General features: G+C 38.8%; 1 long non-coding RNA gene across 1 annotated transcript in view; it reads left to right on the top strand.

Annotated features, from left to right (window-relative positions):
* Positions 1-7325: 7325 nt before the first annotated feature.
* The window catches only part of LOC117813368, a 28439-nt gene continuing 24558 nt past the window's right edge, over positions 7326-11206 (top strand). The window contains exon 1 of the long non-coding RNA XR_004631404.1: positions 7326-7455. This is a non-coding gene — a long non-coding RNA (uncharacterized LOC117813368). The remainder of the gene's footprint in view (positions 7456-11206) is intronic.

Genomic DNA, 11206 nt, shown 5'->3' with positions numbered 1-11206 from the left:
ACCTGCTGACAGAATAGACGGAGGAATAAAAATTACCGTTTTTCAGATGATAAACAGATCCACATGCAGACTCACTCATGGAATATCTGTGTTTCATCTTCATGAAGAAATCAATATCATACTGTTCCTGAGTAAATAAAAACTAGGTTGCTATTTGTCTTTATACAGCTGCTAATGACTTATACTCAGTATGAAGAATAATATGCAAAAAGCTGCTTATAGTTGTGCATTGCAGCCCGGTGTGGAAGCTGCTCCCTGTACCATGCAATCACCCCTCCTTCGCTCCCTCCCCACATTAACATTCATGGAGCCACTGGAGTGTAGCGAGCCGCATACGTAGAGCCAACGAGGAGATGCAGGGATGAAGGGGGAGAGGGAGGTTTGAGCCTCCTCTGATAAGCGCTGGTGGAAGAAGAGGGGTGGGGGGCGGGGTGTGGTGGTGAAGGTTGCCCTGTATGGGATTGTGGGAAAGGTCAGCAAGCAAGGTGCTGCGACTTTGTCCATATATCACAGTTATGACTGTAGGTCATTGACTGGTATGGAAATGATAGGGGTAGTGACAGGTCCACATGGCATGCTGGAAGAGTGAGCAAGGCCGGGCCACAAGTCACTCTTGACTCTTGCTGTATCTCTAATATTGTAGGAGATTTATAATGTCTACTTTTTGCAGTTTGAGTGCAACTTGAATAGTAAGAATACGTTGAGCTATCGTCTGCAGTGAAAATGAAAACAGTCTAGCAAATTCTAGCACTCAGATTTCAAAGGGGTACAAAAATCAGAAGGCTAGAGGATGTCTCTTTGGTGACTTTAAAATACTGACCCAGAGCATTTATGTAAACTGAACCTCATCCAAAATAAAGAAAGGAACTCTTTCAAATTCTTTCAGAGTTTCGTATACACGTATTCACACCATTAAAAAAAATGGGGCAGGTCCAGAGTGTTTAACTTGGGCACTGACTTTTGCAGGGGCGGCATGATGCTTTCACAAACACATAAACTAATAGCATTAATTTACCCTTCCTGTCTAGTCACTTCGACTACAAACATTTCACTATCTAAAATATATCATATTCCTTATTATAATGTTTAACTTTGGCAATAAATGCTAGAGTGACAACATTTAAATCTCATTAAAAGCTTGTGCAAACATCTTCATAAGTCCCAGACGATGTAAGTACCACCAATAAAAGGGCTTTATTGAAAGACTAAGAAAGAATCATGCAGCCTGTTGAAAGACAGACCAAAAAGTTGATTTTGACATCAGACGGACCGCTGACGAGTCAAAAAGTCAATCTGAAGCTGTTTTCGAAATGACCTGCTACATACTACCTACTAATGTAGTAGGCAGTAGGTATTGCCAACTACATACTGCGTTTGAATTTAGTATGTAGTATGAGTGTTCTGCTGGATCTGTGTTGTAGAACGCTGAGCCAGACATCACTGAATTTCCGGTTTTGTTATGCAGAAGTAAACAGCGGCCAAGCTGATTGCAAAACTGCTTATTTTGCATCAATTTATGATTTGAAAAGTTAGGAAGTGGTTTATATGTAATTTAATAATTTTCACAGCAAATAAAAACTGAGTGCTCCCCCCAAAAAAGAAGAGGGAAGAAAAAGAGGAAAGAAAAAGCATTGTGGGAAACATTACGCGAGGCAGACTGGTCCAATGCATGCTGTGAAATGTTCCCGAATCAGTAGACATCCAGGGAGTGTTGGCATACTGCAGATTTTGTACTTTTTCACATACTACTTACTACATACTGAATTTTGGCCAAATCAGTACGTACTGCTTGTATAGTAGGAGGCTTCAAAAACAGCCATAGTTTAGGATTCTGAGGTGGCTAATCAGATTTCAAGGAGGGACACGGCCACCACTGAATCCACCCCTGGGCAAATGTGACCCAATCAGATTTTTTACTGAAATGTTGAGCCACCTTCATACTTGGTCCTTAACCCAATATTGGCCAGATCTGTTTTTCAGTGTGACCCTGAATAGCCAGGTCAGAATGTGTCTCTCTTGAGCGACACTCAACAGTCTGCTGCGGGGCAGGCAGAAGTAAGAATCACCAGCCACTAGTAAAAAACAATCATTGACACCCTAAACATTTGGAGGGAGTCTCTGTGAAACTGGTGAAATCCTGATCCCATCACTGCAACTCTCTTTTTTCTCAGAGACTTGTTGCCGTCCACTCATTCTCACATAACATTCTTAACTACACCTTCTTTGTTGGCTGCCACCAGTGTCATGCTACCACAGTTGTACCTTTGAGGTATACCACAACATAGACGAGCGTTTGTACCCCTAAAGGTACAAAAGCAGTCTTTCTTCTCTGAGAGTGCAATGAATAATCAGGGAACTCAATCCTACCACTTCGCCGCCATGCGCTCCTCGCCACACTTAGCGCCCAGACTGTGAGCTACTTAACTAGCAAAATGTTGTTGGATGCATCCTAATTCATTGTGTGTCATGGGCTTTATACCAAGCATTTAAAATTATTTAAATAGGGTGAAGTTCAATAAAGGTTGACCCAAAGGTCCGCATTTTTTTTTAAGCAACACTTACCCACAAGCCACATGCATCAGGTCAACTGAGCCACCAGAAAAGCCCAAACATGCAGAAATAGACAGTTACGCTCGTACAGTTTGTAACAAAGATGAACACACAGTGGCGGACTGTAGGTCAATTACATATTTGGTTTGGGCAGCTGTAAGATAACAGTTGATTTGGAATGTAGGGTATAGGCACACCTTCTTCAAAGCACTGCTGTGCCAAAGGGCCGCTTTGCAAAATCACAACCATGGCCATATTGAAATCAGTCTTGTTTAATTGAACATTCTAGATTTAGCATTTTGTTATGTGCAGTTTTTTATTTGGTAGAGTGAATTATTTACATTATTCGAAGTATATTGATGCCTAGTCTTTGCTATCTTCCATTGTAATTTACAATTATTTAAGCTAAAGGGCATTTTGTTGCGGTTTTCTTGATAAAGTTCATTCCCAAGGTCCACAGAAGAAGGAATGTAGTACGAGTCCACTTCAAGATACAAACAGCACATGCCCTGTTAAGGAAGCAGTGGATACTTGTGGTACTTTGTAGTTTAATATCCTTCCACTGTCAGAATATCAAGACTGACTGATGGCTTCAGAAGAGGTCTACATAGTGGTATTGTATTCCCATACTAACAGTGACCATAGTTAGAGGCAGTATTCAGTTGAGCTGCATGCAAACACCAGTCCAGCAGTGGCCCATTTTCAGAGGTACACCGCATTAAAATGCATGCATCAGAGGCATATCAGTGAAGCGTGGAGAGCCAACTCCCCATGGAAATGTTGGTTTACTGCTTCTCAAAGGGATTGTGGACGGGTTTATTTGTGACCAGTGTCCTCTGGCTCTGAAGGACAAAGGCAGCCAACCAGGGAAATCATTGAGCTTGACAACATCGCATACAGACATGTCACCTGACACCACTGGTTTCTGACATTTAAATCAGACTGATAAAGATGTTTCAAGAAGCTCTCAAGAAGAAGCTGGTCCAGCTCACAACAGGGGGGAGGATTTACAGTAATAAAGGCTCAGAGGAAAGAAGACTATCTGAGATTTGAGTTGTAATTCAAATGAGAGATGGATAAGAATGATGAGCATCGAAGTGCTGCAATAACTATGTTTTAATGTAACAACCGGCCACAATGCAGAAAAACTAGTCCATGCATTCTTTGATTCTAGACTGAATTATTGCAATTCCAGCTTTTTTATCCTGTTTTTAGGCTGCTCTCAAGTATTTAAAGAATATTCAGGTGATCTCCAAAAAAAAATCTGTTTTCTCCCATATTAACTCCAGTGCACCTCTAAAATCTAGAGTAGGTTTTAAAATCCTCTTTCTCAACTACAAATCCCTTAATGGCCTTAATGGACATCATTAAATCAATTCTACCTTAAAGACCTAATTGTTCTCTATTACCTCCCTTGAATGCTACACTTGTGGGTTGCAGGCTTACTTGTGGTTTTGAAAGTTCTCAAAAGTAGTATGGGAGGTCGAGCCTTCAGTCATCAAGCCACTCTCCTTTGGAATCATAAGGAGGCAGACTCCATCTCTACTTTTAAGAGAGCGTTTGACCATAGACTGTATAAAATATGGACGTAGTATCCGTGACGTCACCCATCTGTTTCTGAAGCGTTGTTTTGAGGCCCATCGGCAGCGGCAGCCATATTGCTACTGTCGAGCGATTGTGACGTAAAGAGGCTGGCTTTGAGCCTCCTAGCCAACAGCTACAGTGTTCCTGCCTGTCAATCAAGTCAGCTGTGCCTCTCATTGGAAGACTCGTAATCTAAATATCTTCGAAATTGCTGCGTTAGAAAAAAATGTAACCCCCTATAGTGTGTGCCGATCGAGAGATGAGCTATCCAGACTACACTTGTCTTTTGTACCAGGCTGTAAACATGTTTATTCCTGCTGTAAAGACCGGCTTTTTTTCAATTGGTGTGTATGTGGTTCCCGGTACCTCCGGAGGCAGCCTCAAGTGGATCCTCAATGAGCTGCAGTTTTTAGCACATCTGCATTTGACTCATATTTTTAGACCGGAGGTTACCGCTTGGGTTTGACACATTCTTTTTTGATAACCTCAACCCTAACTGCTTGTATTTAGTGCACTACTGGCTGGCAAAGAAGGCTCCCTTTCTTTGGGGAATGTGCCTTTAGTGAAGCTCTTGTATGCGTTTGGATTTAATTGAGCTTCTAGAGCAATTCAATTTCCTTTAACTACAATGTTTAAGCTAATTGCTTACACATTTAACAAACTGGACATACTAGGATTCAAGGAAAGACAGCTTCTTACCTCCTGCACTTGAAACACAAAAGTAGCAGTATATATTTGGGTAGGTCAAAGAAAAGGATTGCATGAGTGCAATACAAGCAGGGTAATTGGGAAGTGTAGCTGGTCAGGCCCCGACCACACCTGCTACCACCCTATATCCAGGCCATTACACACACACATGCACAGACATTTTGTAGACCAGGTTTTTTTTTTTTGCACTTGAACATTAAACGCTTGATTGCAAAGAAGAGAAGCAACAACTTTGTGAGTCATAGCTTTGTCTCATGGTTCTAATAAACTATAACACACAAAGTGATAAATCAGAATCTAGAAAATATAAAGCACTGTTTCAAATCAGCTGGAACTAACTTCTAATTTTTCATGCATCAATAAGCACAAACTTTTCCAGATTACAGAATAAAAGAAAATACTTCAACTTTAAATGCATGATAATGTAAACATACTTTCTAAAAATGAACAGCTAGTGATTAAAATATTAACAAGCTTTATCTGCCTCAGCTTTTGTGAGTTAATGACATGTCACAGTCTATAACATCCTGAAATCTTCTCAGCACTCAGCCCTCCAGACTGAGCACTGCAGGAAAAAGAAAGTAGGAGGGGAACACTCACGATTCTGTCCTCTTCAACTTTAATCAAAAGTACACTGACGTGCCGCAGCCCCCTCCCTCTCTTTCATAATAATAGCCCGCTAAAAATTCAGGAGGCAGGCTCGACATCAATCACTCGCCAGATTTGAGTCCAATGCAATAAATATGTAAATGAGGAGAAGCCAATGTCTCGTAGCTTTGAGATCAGCACGAGGAGAAAAAAAAAGGAAAAACTGTATTAATTGCCCATGGCCAGAGGAATCCTATTACTGTGGGCATTGATTATAAAATTGTATGTGTGAATGATTTTCATGCAGAAAGTGGACTGCAGAGCCTGGAGCGAAAAAGTAAAGAAAGAGATGAATTAGGGAATTGGGCCAGATTGTACAAGCAACTTAAAGGAAAAATCAACGACAAAAAGGGCAAATCTAAGTTCAAATAAAATCCAGATTACAAAATGAAAACGATTTCTATCTCAAATAACTATTTAATATTATTCCAATTGTAAATGTATTTCCCTAAACTTGACTTACATTTTTTTCTTTCAATTTCAAGGTGTTCACATTCGCCCAGTGGTAGAGTCGGTCATCTTTAAAATCGAAAGGTGGGGGGTTCAATCCCAGCTGTCCACACACAGTGTCCTTGGGCAAGACACTTCACCCTTAACTGTCCCTGGTGGCTGTGCCAGCAGTGTGTCCAAGAGATTAGTTAATACTGATTGGCGGTTTACATAGCAGCCTCTGCCATTAGTGTATGGATGTGGTGTGAATGGGTGAATGTCACATGAAGATGACTAGAGAACACACTATATAAATACAGTCCATTAATCATTTACCTCATGGTGATCTATTGAGTTAGCACTTTTTATCATTACAGTCCATCAGTGTGTTGTCCTCAGTAACACTCCTCTATGAGATATTACAGATTTACCCTACTTTATAGAAGAGTGATGATTTTACATCCAGATGTTTGTTTTTGTTGTCTTTTTGGTAAATCATCCAAAGAACCATGCTGACTCCACCCCAGAAAAGTGTCTTGCTTTTGTCACGATGGGGACAAATTGTGGAAGGAGGACCCAAGTGCAGATTAAAAATAAAATGTTTTAATAAAGAAAAGAAAAAAATGTACGAACAAAACTTACTTAACCATCCTGTTATGTTGCGGGTCAAATTGACCCTGTTTAAAGTCTATTTTAGGCAAAATATGCCTTCCAAACCAGCTAAATGCAGCATAAAAATCTGGGCAGCATTTGACAGAAAAGGAGTCATGTTAATTTATCAACATCACTTCATAAAAATAAAAAAATACAAATTTTAAATAAAATAAACAAAAATCTATATCATGTTAAACTATTGTATTTATATTTAGGTATTTCCAGTGTACATTAAAGAAAGTTTTAACATGAATTTTAATGAAAAACGAGTGAGTTATCCTCATTGAACCATGATCTGTGAGAATTAAAGAACACCAATGGGCTAAATCTTGATTTAAATGGTTAGTAATGGAGTTTAAAATTAGATTTAAAAAAAATGTGCATTGGGATTTTTTGAGGATCTGACACTTTTGGATAATTGAATATTCCCCGGGTCAAATTGACCCAGGAACATTATTGCTGTTCCAGAGAAACAAACATAACAGGAGGGTTAAAATTTCCAAAAAATAAATCCAACTGGAAACACTGGGAAAACACAATGAAAATGAATCACACAGAGACCACAGAAGACACGTACAATGATTCAACACAGGACAGGAGAAACAGAGTAATCAACACATAGTAATCAACACAGGTGTGGAACACAGGACACAGGTGAAACTAATCAGACTAATCAAAATGGGAGGGAAAAACACAAGAGCAGGAAGTAAAACTAAACTGGAAACACAGGGAAAAAGAACTACAAAATGAAACAGGAGACACAAGAGAAGAATAAGAAAAACAAGAAAATACAACAAGAGACATGGATCACTAAACACACAAAGGACGCAAAGGATAACTAATACAGCATAAACACGGAGAGGAACCAAGGCAAGAAACAAGGTAAAAACTAAACTAAACATCAACTCAAGACAGTTTTGTGACAAGCTGCAGCTGTCGGCAAACTCAGGGGTCAGGCTGCACAACATTTGTAGTCAAAGTATCCATCTATCCACAGGTTGGGGTATGCTGATTTGCACTCAGCTATCACAACCGTGTCCTTTCACTTGAGGATGAACCATATTAGCTTCAAATTTTATCAGCTTTTAGTGTAGCCTATGTAACGTACAAAATGTGACAGAGACAGTTGAATTAGTTCAACAAAATAAAGGTGATTCGCTCCTCAAAGGGACAAATAACCATTAACGTTGTTATTTATTCAACAGTGGCAGTAAAGACTGTCAGCTAGATTTAAATTGATTTGCTGGCCTCATGTTTGACTTGCAAATCTCTCTCTTAATCACTGTGTTTTGTTCAGATAAACAGGGATTAGTTTGATTTACAGCATAACATTATCTCTAAAACATTCAAACACTGAAGGCTTTGGACATTTGGTTTTAATTAACAGATTATGACACAGTTTAAAGCACTGAGTATATATTTTTGTGTTTGTGTAAATCCTTGTTTTTGAATCTCTTTTGAAATAAACTGCAGAGTGAAAAGCTTCACTTGTTTATCCTTTGCATCCATCAATTAGATTATTGTACGATAAATATTGAATTACCATTACACAACTCTGACAGCAGTCCTCCTGCCACACTTGATATTATTTCCTCTTTGTGCACCTTAAATTTAATTATAAGAACAAATGTGTTACAACTGATGTGTTGCCTCAAATACAGAGTGTCACATGGGCCGGTTTACATAAACCATCAGGGCTTGGTTTCTGGTTCATTTAACTTGTTGTTTAGAGTCATCGTGTGTAGTTAAGTTAACTCAGGGATTTTATATGGTTACAGTAAGTTAACATGGAGCACTGAGCCTTGAGTTGTGGCTGTATTTCATATCCTGGTCTAAAGTGGGATTTTAATGCACTGAACAGAAAAGATCTCAAAACATAAATCACCTCTCTGTTGGATCTGGAGATGACTGCTACACATATACTGGATTGTTAAACAGAGTAAAAGACAAGTATTTCACTTTGTCACATTATGGCAATTTATTATGGTAGTTCACTGTTTCCCGCAAATCAGGAAATCAATAACGTTTTTTATTATTTTTCCTTAAGCCGAAAAAAGGACAGATTTTTCAGAAAAGTCATTAAATCAAATAGAGATTGAGTCAATTCTTCTCTGTAATTAATCTCATTCTGTGAAAGTCTGATCCAAACACTAATGTTGGTGTAAGTGTATGTTGCAGGAGGAGAAAGACATATGTGTTACAACCACAGAACAGTGCCTAACAACAGCCATGTAAAATGCTGAAAATGTTCTAGTTAAAGATACACTTACATCAAAATTTGGGTTTGGGTTTGACTGCTGCAGTTGATAACCTAGCTTCCTAACTGGTTCACCGCCCGGTTTCTCAACAATGAGGTCAAGCTGAGCAGCATGTCCTGTGGGTAAAACACTTATTATTGACAAATACCTCATACAACCCCTCTTAAAAAAAAAAGAGAACTATCTCTCCAAATAGGGGTGATTTGGCTTTGGGTTGAAAGCCAAAGACAACTTAGGGAAATTTGACCCTAATTTGACCAAATGTAGAGATGAATTAACTCAGTGATTTATGTCTTATAATGTGTTTAATAATGTCAGAATCTGAGAAAATCAACACCTTTGCCTGTTTATTTGAAATCTTTTGATGTTTATGAATTCTGTGAACATTATGTGACTAACTTCTGATGGGAAAAAATCCAGTATGCATATTAGAAACATCAGTAAGTCTACAGGATATATGATACTCAGTGATTTTTGATACAGTGTATAGTTCATCAGCCTTGTCTGTCCTGCCCTTCCCTCAAACAGATCCACTGACCTGCTCCCCGAGCCCCCTGCCTCACAGCTCGGAGGCTTGATATTCAGTCCTGCCCTCCTTTTTGCTGCGTTGACCTTTTCCTAACTCCAGGAGATTAACTCTATCATGAGGCTATGCTTCAGTACAAGCAGAGATGCTTTAGAGTGCAAATTAGTATATCAGACAAGCCAGTTATTGTGCATGAGTGTATGTATGCTGCAGCTATTCAGGATATATTACAAATGCTTCAAACTGTGGCAGATACATTCCATCTTTTGATAAAAAACATTCCTGGTACTGTGTGTTCTTTGCTCACAGTGAGCGCACAGCTCACTAGCATGGCAAAGTGATGAGAAAAGGATGCTGACCAACTACTCCTGGGGGTGAAACTGAATCATTCGCTGGCTGGGTGTTTTGTCTGGGTTAGTGACTTGACTTTTGTCGACTGTACCGCAGCAGGCAGATTCTTCTTGACAAGCTGTTTGCAGTGTCAGAGTTTTGGATAAGGGCTATACTCTGCAGCATCCTGTATCAATAAAAATACCAATGGCTACAGAATCTGAGCACCCATTAAAAGTATCATAACTTTGTTTGTGAGTTATGAGCTTAAGATACATTTGCCAGAGAAACCCAACCCAAAAATAACATCCATATATATTTTGAAATGATGGACGGTATGACATCATCTGTCACCTGATACAGCCAATGAAAGTCAACTATGTCCAACTACATCAAGTTGTCATAATGATATGTAGTCGGAGGCCCACCATGCAGTCACAGTATATGTCTCACTGATAGCGACTGTGGCATTCAAAAAGCCATCACTACATAAGTACAGGACGTATTGGCTTGGCAGTACCTGCACCCAAATTGACTTGAAGCACTTTGTTACTCTTACTGATCTTGTTTCCTCTTGTCTAGATCTTTGCTTGTGTTGTTCTTGTTCTCATATGTACGTCGCTTTGGATAAAAGCGTCTGCTAAATGACATTGTAACATTGTAACATTGTAACGTATAGTCATACACGCCTATAAAGACAAAAAAAGTGAAAGTTTAGTAATGTGAGTAAAATATTCCTGAGAGTTATGATATGTGGAAGGTGATTAATCATGCTGGTTTAGAAATACATTGTTGTCCCTTTAACCCTCCTGTTATGTTGTGGGTCAAATTGTGCCCTCCAAACAAACTAAATACAGCATTAAAATATGGGCAGCATGTGTCAAAAGAGGTGTCATGTTAATTTATCAACATCACTTCATAAAAAAAAATTAAAATGTAAAGTAAAATAAACAAAAATCTGTCATGTCAAATTACTGTATTTATATTTAGGGTTTTCCAATGTACATAAAATAAGTTTTAACTTTAATTTTAATGAAAAAAATGTCAGTTATCCTCATTGAACCATGATCTGTGAGAATTAAAGAACACCAATGGATTAAATCTTGATTAAAATGGTTAGAAATGGAGTTAGAAATTAGATTAAAAAAATGTAATGGGATTTTTTTGGGGTTCTGACACTTTTGGATAATTTTATATGCCTGGGTCAAATTGACCCAGGAACATTATTGCTGTTCTAGAGAAACGAACATAACAGGAGGGTTAAAGCTCAAGTGAGGTGATTTTTACTGGTCAAGGAAACGGACTGAAGTTATTACTGATCCCCTATTAAAGACCTGCGGAACCAAACAAGTAAATCAGCGACCAGATCAATCATCTCTAAATGTCATTACAAAGACCTGAAAATGCTGCTGCAGGTGTAGGTGTCACATGAAGTGATCAACAGTACACTGCCAAAACAGATTTTTTGTTTACTCACTTGATGAGTGACAAATTTGAGTCTTAATGGAACGTTTTTGTT

This window comes from Notolabrus celidotus, chromosome 5 (genome assembly GCF_009762535.1).
Source record: "Notolabrus celidotus isolate fNotCel1 chromosome 5, fNotCel1.pri, whole genome shotgun sequence".
Classification (NCBI taxonomy): Eukaryota; Metazoa; Chordata; class Actinopteri; order Labriformes; family Labridae; genus Notolabrus; species Notolabrus celidotus.
Note: the sequence above shows the minus strand (reverse complement) of the source record. Positions and strands in the feature narration are given on the sequence as shown.